This window comes from Heliangelus exortis, chromosome 2, assembly GCF_036169615.1.
Source record: "Heliangelus exortis chromosome 2, bHelExo1.hap1, whole genome shotgun sequence".
Classification (NCBI taxonomy): Eukaryota; Metazoa; Chordata; class Aves; order Apodiformes; family Trochilidae; genus Heliangelus; species Heliangelus exortis.
In genome coordinates, this window is record NC_092423.1 from 130362260 (window position 1) to 130383010 (window position 20751).

General features: G+C 43.8%; 3 long non-coding RNA genes across 3 annotated transcripts in view; 2 read left to right on the forward strand and 1 right to left on the reverse strand.

The window, feature by feature from the left end:
• Positions 1–8932: 8932 nt before the first annotated feature.
• LOC139793426 (uncharacterized) lies at positions 8933–9893 on the forward strand. Its single transcript, XR_011724603.1, has 2 exons — positions 8933–9003; positions 9506–9893. It is a non-coding gene; the product is annotated as an uncharacterized lncRNA (long non-coding RNA).
• A 2835-nt stretch (positions 9894–12728) lies between these two features.
• LOC139793427 (uncharacterized) lies at positions 12729–15425 on the forward strand. The gene is made up of 2 exons (XR_011724604.1): positions 12729–14180; positions 14625–15425. It is a non-coding gene; the product is annotated as an uncharacterized lncRNA (long non-coding RNA).
• A 1748-nt stretch (positions 15426–17173) lies between these two features.
• LOC139793428 (uncharacterized) overlaps positions 17174–20751 on the reverse strand; it is a 51128-nt gene continuing 47550 nt past the window's right edge. Inside the window, exon 2 of the long non-coding RNA XR_011724605.1 lies at positions 17174–17537. This is a non-coding gene — a long non-coding RNA (uncharacterized lncRNA). The remainder of the gene's footprint in view (positions 17538–20751) is intronic.

The following is a 20751-nucleotide window of genomic DNA, read 5'->3' on the forward strand; positions in this document are numbered from 1 at the left end:
CCAACCGCCGCGGGTGCCGGCAGCGCGCGGCCTGGCGGGACACGCCCAGAACCGCCAGCCCCGCCCGCGGGCGCGCGCCTCGCTCCCACCCCCCCCTCCCCTCCACCGCACCGACTGCGGAGCCGAGGGGGGTGGGGGATGCGCGCTGCGAGGCTGCCGCAGGGCCGGGCCGAGCCGAGCCGGGCTGAGCCGGGCTGGGCCGGGCCAGGGTGAGGCGCCGTCCCGCCTCCTCAGCCCTGTTTTTTGACACTCCGCCAGCCGCCTCGCCCGGCCCGGCCGGGCTCGCTCCCGGCTGCCGCCCGGCGGGGCGGCTCCACACCCTCCCCTGCCTGAGGAAGGCGGCGGTGGCGGGGCTGTCCCCGGGCCTGCGGCACAGGGCGTCGTGTGGAACCTGGAGGGGCGGGGGGTGAGGGGCGCGGCACCGCTAATATGGCCGAGGGTTGTGTGGGGTGTCACCGCCGCCCCCATTTGCCGCACGGCCCCGGCGACTTCTGCCGGCTTTGTGTTTTCCACGAGTTTTTCCCATTCCATCCCCTTTGCCGAGCCCCCGCGGGGCCTGGCTGAGTGTCGGGGCCTGGCGGAGCGTAGGGCGGCGGCCCCGTTGCGGAGCCGCAACGTGCGGAGGCCGGGCCGGTGGGTGAGCTCCGGGGTACCGAGGGAATTAGGAGGGTCTCGGTGCGTGAGGGGCTGCATGGGCCGAGCGAAGCATCGCACCCGGAACCTCACGCCGAAACCAGAGTGGGGAGGAGGCAGAAGAGAGGTCGGCACAGCGAGCCTGGCCAGGCGCCCGGGGAGGGGGCAGCATGGGATGGACACTGAGAGACTCTGCCGAAGGGTCCGGTCCGGTGGGGTGGGTACGGTGCCGGGCTCTGCAGATGCAAAGCCCTTTTTGCAAGTTCTGCCTTGGAAAGGCAAACGGGCGTCCTGGCCAGCACCACGCAAACATTCTCGAGAACATGCTGATAAGAATAGGGAAGAGTATTTAAAATAATAAATACTGCTTTTGTAGGAAATGCTTTTTGAAAGAGTGTTCCCCAAAAGTGTTTAAAGCCTGCATTTAATTGCCCCATTTTTTGAAGAGCTTGCCCTGGCGTGATTCCCTCACAAGTATGTGGTGTCCTGACCTCTTGCATGCGTTCTGCTGGGTTCTGGGATCAGCACTATCTCACAGAACTAGAAAAAAAGATGGAGAATAGTAAGATAGAGAAAGCACCTCAGTATGTTTTTTCAAAAGATTCGGGTGGGATAGAGGGGGCAGGGAGATGTTCTTTACCAGACTCAAGTGGTGTCTGGCAACGAAGAAAAGCACCTCCAGCAGGAGGTGGATACCCTGCTAGGGATTCAGAGCACTCCAGGCGCTGGTTGGTGTCTATGGGAGACCCTGGTGAGAACTCCACCCCATCCTTTTCAGTGCCAGGTCTCATCCACAAACTCGGGCTCTGGCCACGTGGTTGGTTACTGGATCCCAGCTGTGGAGCCGTAACTGGGAATGGAGCGGCAGCAGCTTTCTGAGTGTCTCCTGCTTGGATCACCAACTCTTGCTTGAGTTAGCAACTTGCACAGAAATAGCTGCAGTGCAGGACAGACGTATTTGTGTAGTCAGTCATAAAAATCTGTTGGTAGGGCAGTATGTGGGAATAGCACAGGAAGAATGAAGTGCTTGCCTCACAGAAAGCTGTGTGTGTTTGTGTTCCTGGGATGGTACTGTCTGGGACAAGTTTGGTGCGGTACCAGAAAGCAGCATCCACAGGTTCTTCTGCAGGCAAGTGGCCTTCTGCCTCCTGCCTCCCCTAGTCTTGCCTTTTCCTGACTTTCCCAGGAGCTTCTGGGGTAGCTTCTTGGCATATTTGTCTTCCTTCCACCCTACACTGATGAAGTGACTGTAGACCTGACTGTGATAAAATGACCAGAACAGGGCTTATATTTCTGAATCTTCAAAACAGCCACCCTGTGTTGTGACTGAATATCAGATTTGTATCTGACAAAGTTGGCTTTTTAAGAATAAGGCTTTTTTTACTTAGCATTTAAATTGTATTATATAAAGAACAGTTGGGTTTTCTGTAATGGCATTTTACCCACAGCATTGTTTCTTGGATCTCTTGCTCTCCTTTCTCATGGCCTAAGATGGATGCTGAGGTTTGCCATAATGTACAATTTTCTCTGTGTGAGTTTTGTTCAGCAACTTCTGTTGTCTTATATACTGATGTAACAGTGGGGTCTGTTTTCTTGTATTCTCATCAGTTCTAGTGCCTTCCATTTACTTCAAGGTTTAATGAATTTCACTCACGTTCCTGTGGAATATTGCTGGAATGCTTGTGAAGAGAGCTAAAAAAAGGCAAAGTGGGCAATACTGGGTAGAGCAAAGCTTACCAAAATTTACTAGCTGTGTCAAGTGAGATCACTGTTGCTTAATTTAAATGTGAAGAAAAACATAACCTTCCTTTTTACTTCCCCAGCAATGCTTTGGTGGGGTATACAGGTACAGAGGAGTTAATTTTTGAAACAAGCATCGTAAGGCTCAGGTTCATAATGTATTCCAATACACAATGCTTCTTCATCTTATCTGTTTTTATTTTTTGTCATTATTTTCCACTTTAGGAAGCAATAGGAGGAGAGCTTGAGAGCTGTACTTGAACACAGATGGTATGATGGCACAGCATTTGCTGCAACTTGCTTCAAGTTGTGTTACAGAGTTCATTTTTAACATAAGCTTTAAACCTTTATTTTGTAGGAAAGTCTCTTTGAAATGGCAACCACCCAAATATAGGCTATACACTTCCAGAGGTATTTGAATGCTTTGTGATAACACGATGAAATATTAAATGCTGCAGGAAAAATAATAATCCTTAAAAGTGCATAAAGAATCCAGATTACAGTGTATGTTAGCTGAAGCACAGGTATGTATTATATTTGATATCTCCAGGAAATAGGGGGGAACCCCTTGTGAAGTAGGCTGCAATACTGTTGGCAGTGTTAATAATTTTGTGGAAGGAGGACATCAGCCTTTTCATTCACTTCTTGTCATTATTTCTGGTTTTGGATTGAATGGAACATCTCCTGCAACAACCCTAATTGCCACTAACTGTAGTTCTTGTTTGCTAACAGCCCCATATGTCAATAGAGGCTGCACTCCTTCCCCTTTAAGTGGGCTATTTTTGCCAAACACCATTTCCACTGCTCTGGATTTCATGAACTCTGTCATTTGAAACAGATCCAAGGAATAAGACATTACTCACCTTTGCATATGCTGCTCTTAAGCAGATACTCTCCTGCTGTCTTCTATTCTTATATTTCCTGGATTTTTCCTCCCCCCTCACCCGTGTGGAATGTTTTATTTTGTCTTGTTTATTGAAGTTTTGGCCGGGGAACTTTGCCTCTTAAAAAGATAGGCTTTAGGCAGTTTCCTTTTCTTCAGATGCATTTTCCCTGCTGCTCTCCAGGCAGCTTTTGGTTGGATGACTTGCACTTTCACTATCTCAGACTGCCAGGCGGGCTTGGCGACAGCGAGGAGCAAAAACTCATTTGTGGAGTTAGACACATTTGCATATAAAAGTGTATATGTATGTTTATTTACAGTACTTCTCCCTTTCTTATGTGAAAAGAAGAAATTGAGAGATGGGGGGTAAAAGGAGGGGAAGGAAGGAGAAGAAAATGACCCCAGACACCTTTCAGTCTCCCTTTAACACAGCATTTTGTTTTCTTCTTCCCTCTCATCCTTTCTCCCATAAGTATGTAGTTATTCTGCCCTGTGCTTAACCATACACAATTAAGTGGATGGGTAGCAAGGCAGGGTTATCCATGCACTGGAAGAGGGTGGCAGGAATTTTGAAGAGAGACCCTCAGGAAGGCCAGGGAGCACAGTCCAGGATGTCTGTAGGAATAGCTCTTAAAGTCAGTGAATGCTGTCGGAACTGGAAGGGACAGCAGTGGTTGCTCTCAGTGCTAACCTTGCTGCTGCTAGAAAATGGAGATGTTCTGATGGACTGGTTTTTTTCCTGGGAACAGGAAAATGAGGAAAGGCAGCCTAGCAAAGGGCATTTCTCTGGAGACCAGAAGATGATTCTGCAACTCTGTGGCCTACAGCGTGGGGGTAGGGTTGGGGGGGGAAGAGGAATTCCAGCTCTGTTGTGTGCTCTCCTGCTGTCAGGAGCTAATTTTTTTTTTTTTTTTTTTTTTTTTTTGTGACTTGGTTACATACCTTCCTGCAGATTCTTAGGCTACATTATAATACTGTATAAAAGAGTATCCTTAGGCATCCTTTGTGTGCTTCTGTTAAGCTGCTTGCACCACACTTAGCAAAGCGAGGTTGTCAGAGTATTACCACATTTCTGGAATAAAACATTTAATAACATTTTTAGGCACAACCTGTGGTTTCCAAGCCAAACTTCAAGCTTTGCACAAGGGAATGAGATACTAATTCCTCTCCTCTATATTCTGATCTTGCTTTTGAATCAAGCAACACACTTACAGACTTACCCAACTGAGAGACTTCAGTGAAGGATAGTTGCATTTTAGACTTTCCTTCCTTTTGTTCTTTCCTGCACCCCCCAATCCCTCTCCCCACTTTGGGTCTCAACTGAGTCAGATTCTGACTCTGTGTCAGGTGCCAATGATAAAACAAAAAATTGTGGATAAGGCTGCTATTTTCCATCACAGAGTGGAAAGTAGTTAGAGCTGCTGGATCTCGCTTGGCTTTTCTCTCTGCTTCACCGAAAATGTCCTGAGAACCCTCTCTAACCTCCTCACCCAGCTGTCCATAGACTAGTTTTATTTTTTAATAATTACAAATTTAGCCGAAGAATCAAAGTACCAGTAAATCCTTCTTAGGTAATCCTGTACCTTGGGTTTAAATCTTAGAATTTTCGATGTGGATTGGTTTAAATATATATGTAGAGAGTTTGTGCATGATTGGAAATGTCCCCATGGATGATTCCTCAGATTCCAATGTCAATAAAATGCAAAGGTCATTTTCACAAAAATAATTTTGGAATGTTTGCAAACATCTTGTAACTAAACTGACAAGTATTCAAGAAGGATATTGGAATATGCACCAGATAAATGACATAGAAGTGAAGAATTGTAAATTGGCACATTCCTTAATTCTGAAAAAAAAGTGATGTAAAATGGCAACTCCCTTCACGGAATTTGTCACCGATGTTGAAGATAAATCAGCCCCACTCTTTAACTGCCTGCTGACCTTTCTGAGAAAGGAAGGCAGGTGCTGTCTGTTCTTGTTCAAAAAAAGCTACAGAGAAATATGAAAGACGTGCTTGGATAGGTGTCACTAAAAGCTGAATTTAATCTAAATAACTTTCATTTCTGACATTCAGTGTATGAGATGGGGGAGGACATCAGGACCTGGCCACACCTGAAGGGCTGCAATAGCCTTCAGTAACCAGTTTGCTGGAAGGAGGGTTTGAGAGGCCTGACTGGCCAGGCTGTCACAGGTAGAACATAGTTCCACACACAGATCTTGTTTGTTTCCTTTTGTTGCAGTGCTTGAGTGTGTTGGTGACATCTGAGCACTGACACATTGAATGTAAAAGTGTAAAAATTCTTGAACTGCTGAGAAATTTTGAACTTTGGGTGTACCTACTTTCCTATGGAAAATTCAGTTTGTTTTTATGTTGTACCTGAGTTGATTTTACAGTGTTAGATGCAAGCTCACAATCTGCACAGAGAAAGTTCATCAGTCTTGAATAAGATTGATTAATCAGACTATTTTGAGATGCAGCTAAAGAGCGTTTTAGGGATGCTGCTGCAGTCATCAGAACTGTGAAGAGATCAAATGAAGTATCTCCAACCATCAGCAGCAAAAAGGAGACTTAACACCAGTGTCTGGAAACACTTGGCTACACAGAGGCCTGAAAATGGAACATATATGGGTTTTTTATATTCTAATTCCTAACCTATTGCTCAATACTGAGGTATTTGTGCATCTTCCAAAGATACACAGAAAGAGTGTACTGTCTATATAATCCATATCTCCCCACAGGAATCAAGATGAATGGTAGAGAAAAGGGCACTTTTGCCCTGGGATGTGTGAAGGCAGTCAGCCACCAGCTCCATGGGGGGCATTGGCTAAACATGGGTTCTTCAGAGCTGGGAGTCCAAGTTGGAGTGAATTTAATTTGGTGTTGATGAATTAACTGTGCATCAGCCTTATCCTGGTCCTCCAGGTCTGAGTTACACACTGAGATGCTGAATCTCGAGTAATTATGTTTGCTTATAGATGAAAACGGTTCTTTTCCCAACCAATAGCCATTGGGATTTGGCAACTTGGAATTCTTTTTAGCTTGTATTCATTTACATTTTGTGTAAATTTCTTTTGAGTGGGGAAGAAAAAACTTTAAAAGTGTCACCAGGAGAGACAGGATGTCTTGAAGCAAATTTGAGACTAACATAATTCTATTATACCTACTTTTTTGAACTTTTTATTTCTTTGACCTCACTAGCTAATGTTGTTTTGACTTTGATTGTCAGGAAAAAGGCTCCATAATGTCTTGTTTCAAATTGGTTCTGCTGCTTAATTTCAGACCTTCTTGTCTTGTATGCATTTATCTTGAGTTAGTTTTTAATTTTTTTTAAATGATAGATTATTTGTTTTCTTTACTTTCTTTAGGAATATATATTAGGTGTTAGAGCTGAAGGCATCAGAAAAATGCCAGGGTGCAGGTTACCAGTCTTGTAAGGTACACCCTGAGGATTTTGGGAGGACCTTAAAAATGAAATAGAGTAGCTGCTATAGGATATATGCAAACTCTCATTATAAACATTTGTTGTTGAAAGAATCAATGGGTAATGCATTGAACTCTTATTTTTAAGTGATAATCCAGGGAGTTATTAATACAGAGAACAGTGTATTAGATGATCCCTTGAAGTTCTACTCAAAAATGCAATGATACAGCCCCTCCAAGGTAATTTTATGAGGTGGCCTAAGAAATCACAGTTTCCAGAGTTGAAGAATCTGTCTTCTTAATCTCTCACTGGTATCTGAATGGTTCAATAGTGATATGGATGAAGGATAATTTACTAATGTATTGTATTTAGATTTTCACAAGTCCTTGGTAAAATAATCACAACAGGCTACTGAAGACATTCAGGATGTACTTTTACAAGGGCCCTATATACATAAATAAGTAATTTTATTCACATTATAGGCATTAGTAGCATTTTTAACCTTGTAGATTTTCATAATGCAGGAGGAACTTATTTTCCACTGGTAAAATTGCTCAGTTCCCTTGTTTTTGCTGCCGAGCATGTGCAAAACCATTTTGACAGCTCTAGGCTGCTAAGCCCCAAAGAAATATATAAAATAAGAATTTTCTTGCAGGTTTCCTCTCAACTGCCTGTCAACTTCAGTTTTGCATCCCAGCAACCAATTTCAACTACATTTATTTTATACTGACTACATTTATCACAATTTATTTTATATTCTTGATAGGATATTGAAAGAGGCTCTCAGGGCCACAGATTGCTGCTGAAATGTTGGACAACATTTGGCATGAACGGGACCAGAAATTAAAAACTGGCATTTTTTAGCCTGGTTGCCATTGAAATTAGGTTTACGAGACTGTGTTGTTTATCTCTTTGTACATTCAGCAATTCCCCTTAAAAACTTTGGGACCCAAATTTCAACCAAATTTGAAGGATGAGCTGAAATCTCAAGATAAATAAGGTCTGTGAAAAACTGCAGCTGTGCAGAGGAAAAAGTGCATAATCAAATGCCTGCTCTGTGGAAAAGGCAGGTGGAAGGCAGCCTTTCTGTAGCAGTTGAGAGCCACCAGCCTGCCAGAGAATGCTCAAAGATTTTTTATTGAGCATAGCATGTGCCCTATATGGAGAGCAGGCTTTGGGAGAGAACCTGAGGTTGTTATGGCAGGGGAGATTTTAGGAGACAACACAAGTCCATGAAAACCATCAATCAAGTAACCCGGCCTTGTTTGTTTTATTTCTTGCAGAGCAACTTGATTCTCTTACTTGGCCTCTTCTTCTTCCTTCCCGCCCTGAAGACCTTTTTTCCTCCCAGAATCTCCAGGGTGTGTTACTATCTTTGTATTCCCCTTGCTCTCCTGGCTCAGCATCAATTTCTGTAACTTAACCAGCCTAAGAATTCTGGCTGACTTAGTAATGAGGTCTCAGATACAGCCTGGTGAGAGCCAGTTACCGGCTGTCTCTTCATCTGAAAAGTTCAACTGGGCTGTTAGGGTATGCTGTTATCAATATCTGTAAAAAAACTAATTAATACTGACCCCTTTCCATCCTTCCTAGAGAATTTTCTGCTTTGGTATTTATTTTTGAATTCTTACAGTGTGCCCCTGCCAGCTACCTGGCATATTAAAGCTCCAGCTCTTGTGTGAATCTAATTTAAAGGAAACTAACCAGAATTAAGCAACTCATTTTTTTTTAAAGGAAAAGAATCTATAAGCACATTTCAAATAGTATATCCAACCCAACATCTCAGTGTTTTTAGAATATTCCTGTAAGATGGAGGCTTGCAGCTGTCCCACAGTCTGTATTGCTCAAAAATTGTGTTAGAGTTGTATATTTTACAACATTTAGCTTATCTGGAAAAAGAAAGAGAAATGTCTCATCTCCTTTTTGTCATTCTGCCAGGTTCTTCCTCAAGATGGATACCTTATCTAACGTGGAAAGTTTTTGTAGTGCTTCTCTGATCAATTATCTAAAGAGTTCACAACTGAGCTGATGTCAAAACAAAGAATAGACACATACATAGTACTGGGCTGTGATAAAGGGCTGCTCTTCTACACAACTTTCCAGCTTGTGAAACCTGTCTGGTTTTGCATAATAGATAAGCCCCAGGAAGTGTAAAATTAGTGGGAGTGCTTGCAGTATGGCCAAGTTACAGTTTTACAGTTGTTTAAAGGTCAGCAGTAAATTGACATCTACACCCAGTCTGTGGGGACAAAGCTCTGTGGGGACAAAGCTCTTGGGTAAATGTCCACAGATTTGTCTGGGGCTGCATGGAAAACCTGAAACCAGGTAAGGTTTGAGATCCCACTCTGTCACTTGCAAGCCAGGGGGCCAGGGTTACCAAACCAATATTTCTTGTAATTTAGCTAGGGCAGACTTTGAAACTTAAGCCTTGAGGAAAGATTTCTGAAGCAAAAACTCCAGGCCTAAGGTCTCACAGGCCGGGTACTTTCTTTCCCCCCCAACTACTGGTTTTCTTTTTTCTTACAACTGAACTTGAAAATTGAATTGCTGAAGAAGGCTACCAAGTTTATGGATGCTAATATGTCTCAAATAGTTAATGTCTCACTTCCCAGTTAAGTATTTTTTTCAAACTTGGTAGGCTTCTGGCCAGGCTAATGAAGAGTGCAAGTAGGTTGTAACCAAATGATCTCTCTGAGACAATAAGCAGCATGTGAGCAGCAATAATAGCAGCAGACTAACTTCAGAATGCTGTGAATTCCTCTGAGTTTCACCAACAGATTTGTTTATCAGCTCCAGATTTTACAATATCATTTTTCATCTTTTACAGAAAAACTGTCACCAGAGCTGGTTACAGCTCACGCCTGCAAATGCAAAAAGTTTTATGGAGACAATAGCAGACAGGAAGACTTTGCTAGGCCATGGATTAAGATGTGTACCAGTGCCAATTTTCAGAGAAGATGATTAGCACCATATAAGATCTGAACTCAAAAGCAGAGATTCAGTGTGATTCTTTAGAGATTCTAAGGAAAACAGGTGGAGGGACAAGATTTGGAGGAAAAAACTAAACCCAGAAAACACAGTGTAGAAAATAATCTACGTGCTCTGAAAATAAAAAGGAAAAGAGGGTATTTAAAGAAGTCTAAGGTGTATCTAGTTTCAAAATTTGGCTGAAGAAAAAGATGTAATAAAAATCACTACTACAGATGAAATCCATAGATGGTCTTAAAGGATGGAAAGATTTGTACTGCATCCTGTAACTATCAGTAAAGCAACAGAGCAGGGCTGTTAATAAGCAGATTATAAGACAAGGTGAAGAGCTGGAAGTGTCCATCTAGAGTTACGGTTGATATTCAGGCAGGAACTTCTTGAAATGTCCTGAACACCACAGAGCACACTTAAATCCATGAGATCTTGTGGTGTATGCTACTGGTACTTAGCATTGAATAAGCTCTCCAAACTATGTGTTTTCTCCATCTCCATTGTAGACAAATAGAGTTAGGGGTTCTCTTTCTGATGAAACTTTTAAGCTCTTGGTGCACAGATGTACAAGACCAAGCTCACCCCTCAAGCAGCTGGATGTAAACTTGGGGAAGACTTTTGCTGAAGATTCTTGGATAACAAGCTAGGCTGACATAGCTGTAGCTCAGCTGTAAATCAGAGTCACAGAATGTTAAAGGCTGGAAGAGACCTTGAAAGATTGAGTCCAACCCTCTGCCAGATCAGGATCACCCAGTATAGGTCACACAGGAACACATCCAGGTGGGTTTTGAATGTCTCTAGAGGAGACTCCACAACCTCGCTGGGCAGCCTGTCCTGGTGTTCTGTCCTCCTCGCAGTGAAAAAGCTTTTCCTTATGTTTATGTGGAACCTCCTGTGCTCCAGCTTGCACCCATTATCCCTCCTATTATTGGTCATCCCTGAGAAGAGCCTGGCTCCATCCTCCTGGCACTTACCCCTTACGTATTTATAAACATTAATGAGGTCACCCCTCAGTCTCCTCCAAGCTACAGATCCAGCTCCCTCAGCATTTCCTCATAAGGGAGATGTTCCACTCCCTTAATCATCTTTGTGGCTCTCCTGGCACTTGTGCAACATGCCACTCCCAGGAAGATTTGGGAGTTTGCTGGGCACGTCCTGCTGCCAGCTCACACAGTCCCGGGCACCACTCCAACATTCACACAGCGATTCAAGTCTCCAGCATATCACCTCTCCAAGTAGATAAAGAATAGCAGCTCAAAGGATGTTCAGGGTGCTCAACGCATTCACTTGGATGTATGCAGCATTAAAGTGCTCTTTTTCTCTGCTCTGGTGTTTTGCCACCAACAAAAACTACCCCAGCCACGATCCTCCTCCCACAGACCGGTTCTGATGGTGATTTTGGCCCGTTCCTCCCTAACCAGCTCTCCCCATCAAGCTTCTTGCTCTGGCAAATTCTCTCTCAGCAACAATAGCTCCTGCTGGGTTCCTCCCAGTCTGTGCTCATGGCTGCTGGGGTGGGACGTGTTCTGCCCACCTGGATCAGTGTTTCTGACAGCACATCCACTGACAGCATAACAAAGAGCAGGTCAGCAGCTGAATTGTACCCAGCCATTGGGCTGGACTGTCTCATCAGAAAGGGCTGGATGTGAGAATACCTGGCACCAAGTCTGCAAACTCTCCAATTATGTTTTTGGCTCTTACAGCCTGCAAACTCTTTCAAATTGATGAATCCGTCCTGCGTGTAATTTGAAAGTGCATTTTCTTGAGAGAAAAAAAAAAATTGCAAAAATAAAAATGTTTCTCTACCTAAAAATGAGCCTGTGTTATGTTTTGGGAATGGAAAAGAATTCCCAAACTAGTTTACAAAAATAGACAGTGTATTATTTTGATTACAGTCGTTCTAACTGAATATTTTTACTGATCTGAAAAAGAAGGGATTTAAAAATAAAGGAGACATTTTTTTTTTCTCCTAGGGCTTTAAAGCCTAAATTCTATCTCCATGTTTTCTAGAGGTCCTTTTCTCTGCTTCTTTTATACCAAACTTCTGAAGTCAGATATGATTTTTCTTGGTCTTGGGGGAGGGTCTTAAGCAGTCTGAATGCAGCACTTTCGGAGAAGGCTGCGGCTGAGCCTACAAAACCATTGACACTGCAGAACCAGTGTTTGTGAGGAGTCCAGCATTAGTGGAGGCTTCTTCTGGAGCCTAGTGGGGGGCATCTTTGCTGGTCCAAGGGCCTGTGCTTCTTTTATGTCACACCTGTTGCATCTTCCTTTTAACACATGTTTTTTGCTGTCAAGTTAGTGACCTCATGCAGTTGGCTGCCTGGAATGCTGAAGGGAATGTCTTTTATCAAGTTGGGGAGCATTAACAAATGGTTCCTTGTGGGGATGAAAATGCATATGCTTGGTTTTTCCCATCTTTCTTTTATGATGAAGTCAGTCAAGATCTGATTTGTTATCTATTGGGTGGTTTTGGTCTTTCACCATGCTGCTTACTGCTGCAAGGAAGGTGTTAGGGAACCCTGATACCAATCAGAAGGGTAGTCTGAGTGTATTTATTTTACACAGTAATAAAACCACCAGATAAGACACAAAAGTAGTCCTTTAGGGTACATAGCAGAACCAGATCTTGTCCTCCACTGCAGGCTCTGGCCAGCAGACCATTGGGCTGTGATTACTCTCAGGACCAATATTCTGTCATTAATTTTTGGACAAATATGGCAAACTTTTAGGAGGAGCTAAAAGTCCTCTTGTAAAGTCTGCTAGCAAGAGTGTGCTCTGAAGAAATGGTCTTGCCTTCTTTCATGTGGAGGAGTGAATTGCTTCTGGGTCCCCCGTGTCCAGGGTGGATGCTTTTCCCACTGAATAGCTTGGTTGAGGTGATGGGGAACAAAAGGTAGGCAGCTTTGTTCATTGTTTGCAAGGAAAACATGATCCCTGCTTACTCATCTCCCAGCTCTATCTTCAGAAGAAGCACCTGGTTCTTAACCCCTTGCTAAGAGAGATCCTGCCCTGCATCCTGGATGCAGGCAGAATGAAGAGAGGATCTCTGCACCAGAGGAGAGGATCTGGAGGCCAGGCCTGTGCAAGCTGCAGCAACAGCATTTTCAGGAGAGAACTGGTGTGGCTTCAATGGGGCTGCATCATGCACAACAAGTAGAAGGCTTCCTTCTATGTAGGCAGAGAGCCTGTCCTCTGGGAAGTACCAAAATCTTGCCAGAACTTGATATGAGCTGGGTGGGGAGGACAGGGAGGTTTCTGTGTTCTGTGCTGAAAGGACATGCATATTTACAAGCCTGTGTGTTCATGGTCTTTCTTCCTGTGCTCTGTATAAACAGGAGTCTGCCCCAGTTAGGAGACAGCTGCCTATGGGATGGGCTGTGGGTTGTTATTGTTATATCCATAACACTTCCCTGTAAAGATGTCAACCTGTGCTGAGACCCAGTTACATTATAAACACAGCAAGCTGGAATCCCTTGGAGAAGCAAAAAAATAGACGACTTGCCTGCAGTCAAACATAAGTCAGTGATAAAACCAGTACCTGGTCTCTGGACTGAAAAATGGGCACAAAATCAGCCTGGTTTGTCTGTGCTTCCTGCAGCTCACAGGCAGATGGGAATTGGGCTGCATTGGAATCAGCCTAGATCTAATTGAGCCTTAATTATAATACATTAAACAATTAAAATAATGAAGATCAGGCACAATCAAATTTCAAAACAAAGAGATTTAGCAAGATTAGGCTGTTAAAACTGTACAGATTATGCCATTAATCTTGGAGGAGGTCCAACATAAACGATACAGTATCTAGCCAGCTGGGAAGGCAGCAAAGTGGAGGCAGTATCAAGTTCCCAGCATAAAGTGTAAGGGAGTAAATGGATTTTCCCCTTCCATTTTCTAGCTTTATTTTTAGACAAGAGCAAACTACTGAACACACCAAAACATGTGTATGCATGCACATATAACATGGGCGTGATGCCAGTGAGTCACACACCTTGTGGACAGCAATGAGGCAGGGAGTTCACAGCTTGAAATACTTAGTGAATTATATATACTACTGTACTTCCCATTTGTGTTTTTAAGAGTTATTATGTTATTTACAGTAACTTTAGCACTGAGGAAGCTGGATTTGACTGACAGGTCCAGGAGCAGAAGTTGTTCTTTGTCCATAAAACAGGTACAGCACGTCAGGAGATGAGAGGGAGCCTTGGGCCCCACGCTCATTCCTTTCCCCTGACCTCTCCAGGGATCTCATCATCACTGTTATCAGCAGTAATGTGTTTATGACACTCTGTCATTTGTGAGAAGAACCCACTTTGTTGTTCACATGAAGCTATGATCCCTCAGGAAACCCAAGGCTGGTGGAAAGTCCTGGAGCCTGGACACAAAGCCATGGGGAGGGGTGCTGCATAATTCCTCACAGTGTGTTTGTTGGATGGAGGCAGAGCATGAGGATGAACAATATGTAACAGCTGATAATGGAAAAACAGGTTAACGTGACCAAAAGCCTGGCCTGCAGATCATAGGTAAAATGATTTTACCAGAAAAGGAATATTTTTTTAAAAAGCTGAGGAACAAAGACATTTGAAGCCTCCTCTGGGAAATAAGGATGAGCAATCCAAACTGCGGGTTTTCTTTGTATAATCGAACACTGTATTCCTCCAGGGATCTTTTTATTTGGTTCTTTGCTCTCTTTGATTCCTCTCAACAATGTACACAAGCTGCAGTACAGAAAATAGAGATAGTCAGAGAGAGATAACACTGTACCAAGAGAATTTAATTAATAAGTCCTTCTGGGCCCATGGGTGACTCTGGAAAGAATGGAAGAAGATGAGCAAAAACAAATGCTCCTAATGTTTGACTGTATTAAATATTTTATTGAATGAAAGCAAAATAAGCACCAAAAGGAGTTCATAAGTCTTGGAAACCCTAAAAAAGTATTAGGCAATATATTCTCTTTTCTGTTTCAGTTTTTCTTTGGACAAACTGCACTACTTTCAAGGAAGAGAATTTGGGCCAAGGATTTAGCAACAGATATCTGAAGACCTCAGGAAAAGCAAGGAATTGAGGAAACAGAACAAAAGAAAAGACTCGCTCTCTTTTTCAACAGCCACCTCCTTTTACAGTTCTTCAGGAGACAAATGTTAAGTCCTGCATAGGAGGAGGCCACACACACTGAGGCACAAATGCTGGAGACCCCCTGCTCTGCAGCAGGCAGCAGACAGACAACAGCAATGCTGCTTCATTTCAGGCTGACCCGGGAAAGAGAGATTTTTGGCATACTGATCCTGACCTCTCTCTTCTGTCCTGTCACCTGTTACTTCCCTGTGTCCTTGGGCTGGCTGAATTTGCTCTTGCTGGTGGCCTTTATATATTTCCCTGCCCTGGTACTTGTGTTGAAGCTGGGCTTTTAGATCTTTGGGTAGATCTTGGAACTGCAGTTTAAATCACATATCCCTGCGTTTATTAAAAGCTCTGCCCAGGTCCAGAAATCACTGGAAGCCTGATATTTCCCAACATTTAGTGGCTGTGAATTATGTAGATGCTCATATTTTTAATTTCCTTTCATTTAGTTGTGTGTGCAGGACCTCTGTCATGACCTGCAGGAAACTCTCTCCTGGGTACAGAGAGGCAGTTCAGAGTCTGTGCCAACCCTGGCTTGTAAAAGCCTGGCAGCTCTTGACAAACAAAGCCTAGAAATGTTGCTATTAAAAGCATTTATTGAATAAATCCATATGTGACAAAATGAGAGCTGCAAAAAAGCAGTGGAATTGTTTTCTAATGGATAAATCTTATTTGAAAGGTAAAGCTGAGCTGTGAGAGCTCAGAGAACAGTCACCTGAGGATAGAGCTCTGAGCAACGTGGGAAAAATTAGAACCACTGTGAACAATATAGAGGATAATAGATTAGAGAACATGTCTGCTTTGAGTGGGAGCTTTTATGTAAAGAAAAGAGAGGATAAGCCTGGATTTAACTTCAGTATTTGAGTGCTCTCACAAATAGAGATAGATGAGCAAACCCTCATTCCCTTTAGCAAGGCTGCAGCAGCTAGAAACGAGAGGACCCTGTTCTGCTGTGCAGGGTTCAGCAGACTGCAAAAGGGTACTGTGGGCAGGCTCTGACCTCCCAGTGAGCCCCACAGCTGAGCTGAAAAGCCTCTGGGTCTGCCTTTGCACCTTGGCTGCATGTGGCACCAGTCTGTCAGTCTGTCCATAGCCCTCAGGTTTAAGGAGGTGCTGAGCTCCATTGGCTGAAATCTCTCTGTGGGGAGCAGAGGAGCAGGGACTGTGTAAAGGCTGTTGCAAGAACCACGGAGTAGCTCTGTGGGAAATCCAGAATTGCCACGGGAGAGAATCCTGTTTCTGTGCCTCTGCTTAAAGTGTTTTTGTTTCAGCCTTCTTCGGGTGATCAGAACTTGCAAAATGTCATTTTTAAAAAAGCGGCATCTGGACAGTAAATAAACAAAAAAACCCAAACCACTGTTTGCTATCTGATTTTTTTCATAGGATGCTGAAATGAATCTGTCATGATGGGCTCTTGGCAGGTGATAGGTAGGTGGATATTTCCCAGTGAGGGATGGGGAGCCCTTTATTGGAACCAGCAGAGGCAGATGGAGTGACCTAGAAGTGCAAAATAACCTCTCTGGGAATGAGCAGTCTCCAGCAAGGACAGATGGCTCCTGACACACATGAATTCAGTATGGAAACGCTCAAACTAAGTCAGGAATTTCCTGGCACACATAATGTCCACATTAGGGAAATGTTCTACATCATTTGAGGGATGGTCTATCTTGTCCAGTCTCTTCAAAGAGATTACTGGAGAAACTATGAAAACAATGTATCAGGACTGTAAAGTTTTTCTGGGAGATCAGATAGAAATGAAAAGGAGGACTGAAAAATGTTATGGTACAATGAAAATAAATAACATTCAAAACCATAACATCAGAACTGATCTTGCAGAAGTCCAGGATGAGTATCACATCCAAACTCATATTTAAGAAGATATTTGATATGTGATGAGTTCAATGTAGCAAGGAACAGATTTTTCAAAATCAGACATAGGAAAACAGTTTAGAAATGAGTCTCTGACATTCCTGCTCATTGTCTAGGAGTGGATGTTTGCATGCATCTATTGCTGTAAATCAGCCTCATTACCTCTGACTATCTTGCTTTTGGAAATGTCAGTATTTTCAGGGGGATAAAACAGTTGTCTCTTCAGTTTCTTTCAAAAATAGGATGCCTAATGTTGGTAAAATTGTAGACCTTTTATTTCAAGGTAGATCTACTCTGGCTTTTCTGTAACAGCAGTTTTCACATCTTCTGCTTCCCAAAGTGGTTTTGGTAGAGCTGTGATATATCATCAAAGAGTGTTATGCGTTCAGTGCTTGCAAACCATCCTTGTATTAGAAAACATCTTTGTGAAAAAAACAAGTATCCAAAATTTGGGCTATTTAGATTTTCAGATGTGTCTAGGATCCTTAGTTTCTACCTTACTCTTGAAAAAAAAGGATGGGCAAAAGAAAAAAACCCTCAGTTTAATACCTTATCCAGAGGAAAATAGCTAACATGGAAGCACATTGCATTTATTCACATGTAAACTCCCCCCTTGCATTACAAGTGATCCAGGATACCACTGCTAAATTCCAGTCCCCACTAAAGTAGGTAGAAACCCAAGTAAGAAAAGCCCAATTTTGCTGTCTTGTCTTCTTTCCTCCTTTGCCTGGTGGTTTTGTTGTTCCAAGGATGAAAAGGGGATCCCCTGCTTGCTGCCAACCCCAGCCACCCCAGGACAGTTTCTTTTACTGGAGGATAGGCCTTAACTCCAGACATCCTCCAGAAAGTCTTCTGTATGGGATCCCACCACAGGGAAGAGTAAGATGGCTCTGTGATATAAAAAAAGAATAGTTCTGTTGGGAGGGACCTACAGTGATGCAGTCCATCTAGATATTAGATGTTAGCCAAGCTTTCTGCAGGTTCCAGACAGGGTTTTTCCACCCCAGGGGAATGTGCACTGTCACACAGACCCCACACGGGGTGAGAAGCGGGCACAGGCAGGGGGGGCACAGGACAAAATGGGCACAGGACAGCAGATTGTCACAGCAACATGAGGCCTCAGCCCTGGGAAACCAGGTTCACAGCTGCTACAGCCACCAGAGGAGTGCAGATGGCCTGGGCAGAAGTTGCTCTTGGGGCAAAGGGAAGGCCTCATCCTGCAGCAGCACTTCTGTCTTCACCCTGCCTATCTCTGCAGTAGAGGCAGCAGGAGCAAGTCTGGTTTTCTGTCACAGTGCTGCCCTTCCTTCCCCTTTCCTGTGGCAGGAGCAACCCAGCCCTGGCCCCTTGTCCTCAGGATGGCATTGTTCAGTGCCACCAGCTCTCTGAAGAGCATTTGGCTGGCTCTGCCTTGAATTCCCTATAGCAGGGGGTCACGTTTGAAGCTGACCCCCTGAAGCTCACAGCTGCCTGTGGTCCTTAGGCAGTCCACAGGAAAGATGTTAACATGTCCCTCACAGGTGTTTCTAGGAAAAGTCAGGTGCTTCAGGTAAATCAGGGTGATTCAGAACCCAATTCAGAATCGGGTTTTGCACCAGCAGAATAACCTCACAGTCAGGGTAAGGTCAGGGAAACTGAAGAGCTTGGCCCGTCTCAGTCTGCAGGGATCAGAACGGACACATTCTTTGGGAATATTGAACCACCAAATGGCAGCATCTACCCAAACTGGACTTCTTCACAGCAGGACCTGCTGAGGAGCTGCTGCCTTGCCCTCCTGGCCCTTCACTGCCTCTTCCTGAAGAAATCTGGACAATCTGCTCCAGCCTGGAACCTGTGCTATGAACTAGAGAAAGCGCTGGACTTGAATGCCTTTGAAATCACTTTGAGCTTTGCATTGCTCTATTTCTCCCAACAATTCCCATTTGTATACTGTGACATTTAAGTCTCCCAGACCCTCGGAGCAGAAGGGTTGGGAATTATGAGCTGCATTTGTTGTTCAGCTTGCGCCCCCCTCCCGTCAGCTGAACCGTGAACACGGAGCCCGCAGCGGCTCTGAGCTTCTGACCCCCCAGCACCATGTGTAAAGCTCCGGGATGAGGCTTTATGGCCCGTCCACAGTGATGGATGCAGAACTCCTGGAGGTGTACAAAGCTTGGGATTTAAACAGTCTCTCTGATCTCCAGATTCTTCCTTACAAATGGTCAAAAAAGCTTCTTGACAGAAGACATGAATTTCCCATCTGAAATTCCTGCCTGGATCCTGCCTGCAGACTTGCTTTCTTCTTGGCTTCTTCACAATGGAGGTTACTGTATAAATGTTATTTATTATCAACCTCCCTGGAAATGGAGTGTGACCGGTTATAATAATCCCTATATCTCTTAAACACTTTATACATGATTTCCTAGCCCTTGGCAAGTGCTAAGACTTCAGCCTGGCAACATCGGGTCAGTAGGGTCAGACCTGTTCTCTACAGGTTATGGGTGAGAAACGGAGGCACAAAGGTTTTAAATGGCCACTGGGATCTCTGCTGTGTGAGGAGAATACAGCTGCAAGGCATCCCAGCCTCAGGTCTGTGCCAGCCCTCTCATAACAGGGCCATGAGGAAGAGATGCCTACAAAAGATTCTGCCATTCTAAGAATAGCACAATTTACCAGTTTTTCAGAGGTATGGGCAGCTCTGAACAGGACAGATGGGTGGCAGGGGCTGGGGCCTGTATCACTTTCCATTGCTCTGGGGCAGGGACTGCTGGCTCAGGTGGGGACAAATGATACAAACAGCCATCAGAGAATGCCTGGTGTTATCTGTCAAGAGACCTCGATGTGACCCAGAAGATACATTTCTAATAGGGCCAATTCCTTTTCAGCCACAGAGGCATCCTTCCTTCCCCATGCCTGTCACGTGTTGCAGTAGCTGGGGTACTTTTCCAACATGAAAAAAACACATGTAATATCATTTTTTTTCCCTCCAGCTTTCAAGTTTATCTAACTCAAACATTTTTAGAAGCTGGATAATAGAGCAGAATGCTAGCCTCAAAATAATAACTTTTAAAGTTGGGTGAAAAATTAAAACAAATTAAAAATAGATATTAAATTTGAGAGAGGCTGAAAAAGTTCTGTTGGAACTTGGAGGAGTTTCAAATGTTATTTTTAACCATAGACATTTAGCTCTTATGGGAAAAAAAACTTAGAAGGACAGATATAATTAGGTCAGATATTGAGAAACTTATTACACTTTGTTACAGATGATCCCAGGAGAATGTAACTTAAGCCCTTCTTTTTTATTAAAATTCAATCATGGTTCTTCACTTTTTATGTAAAATAAAGTAGGATAGAAATATGCTTTATATTACTAACAGCTTCAGCGTGTGAAGCAAAGAATGTTTGACAAGAAATCTGAGGACAGAAGGCTGGATTTTTGTTTCATTTTGCACCAAAATACATAACATTATGCTAGCATCTGTGCCTGCTTTTGTTCCCTGTGTAGATACAATTGATTTACTGGTATCTCCTGGGATGATCTGTTGCTTGGCATCTCCAAAGCACCAGCATGCAAATATTAACTACTCCTTCAGCGTGATTACAACACAGACATTACTCATAGGATGAGTGGGGAAACTGAGGCAAAGAGCACTGGTATTTTGATCAGCACGGGTTCTGCTTCACAGCTGCAGTCAGGACTCAAGAACTTCTCCCTTCTGCTCCCACTGCTTCTGCAAAGAGATCCACCTTCACAGGAGAAGTATGCATTTCATACATAACCAGAGGAGAAAAGCCTTTATCAAAAGAAGCAATGAAATGAGCCAGTAGGTGGCTGATAGAGAGTGCTGTTAACACATGGATCTGTCATTACTCATAGCATTTATCATGTCTGTTACTGAGAGGCACACTGTTCTTTAGAGTAGGTGTCTAATTTGCAGGATACTGGTTTTCCTAGCAGCTGCAGTGATTTGGGGAGGGAGGCTGGGTGAGTTGCCTCAAGTGAGATATTGCACATCATTCATTGTAAAGTCTGCTCAGAGAGGGGTGGAAGTGGACTGGAGTCATGCTAGGCAGGGCCCAGATACCAAGTTTTCCTGGCACAGCCTCACTGACTCAGGAATAGGA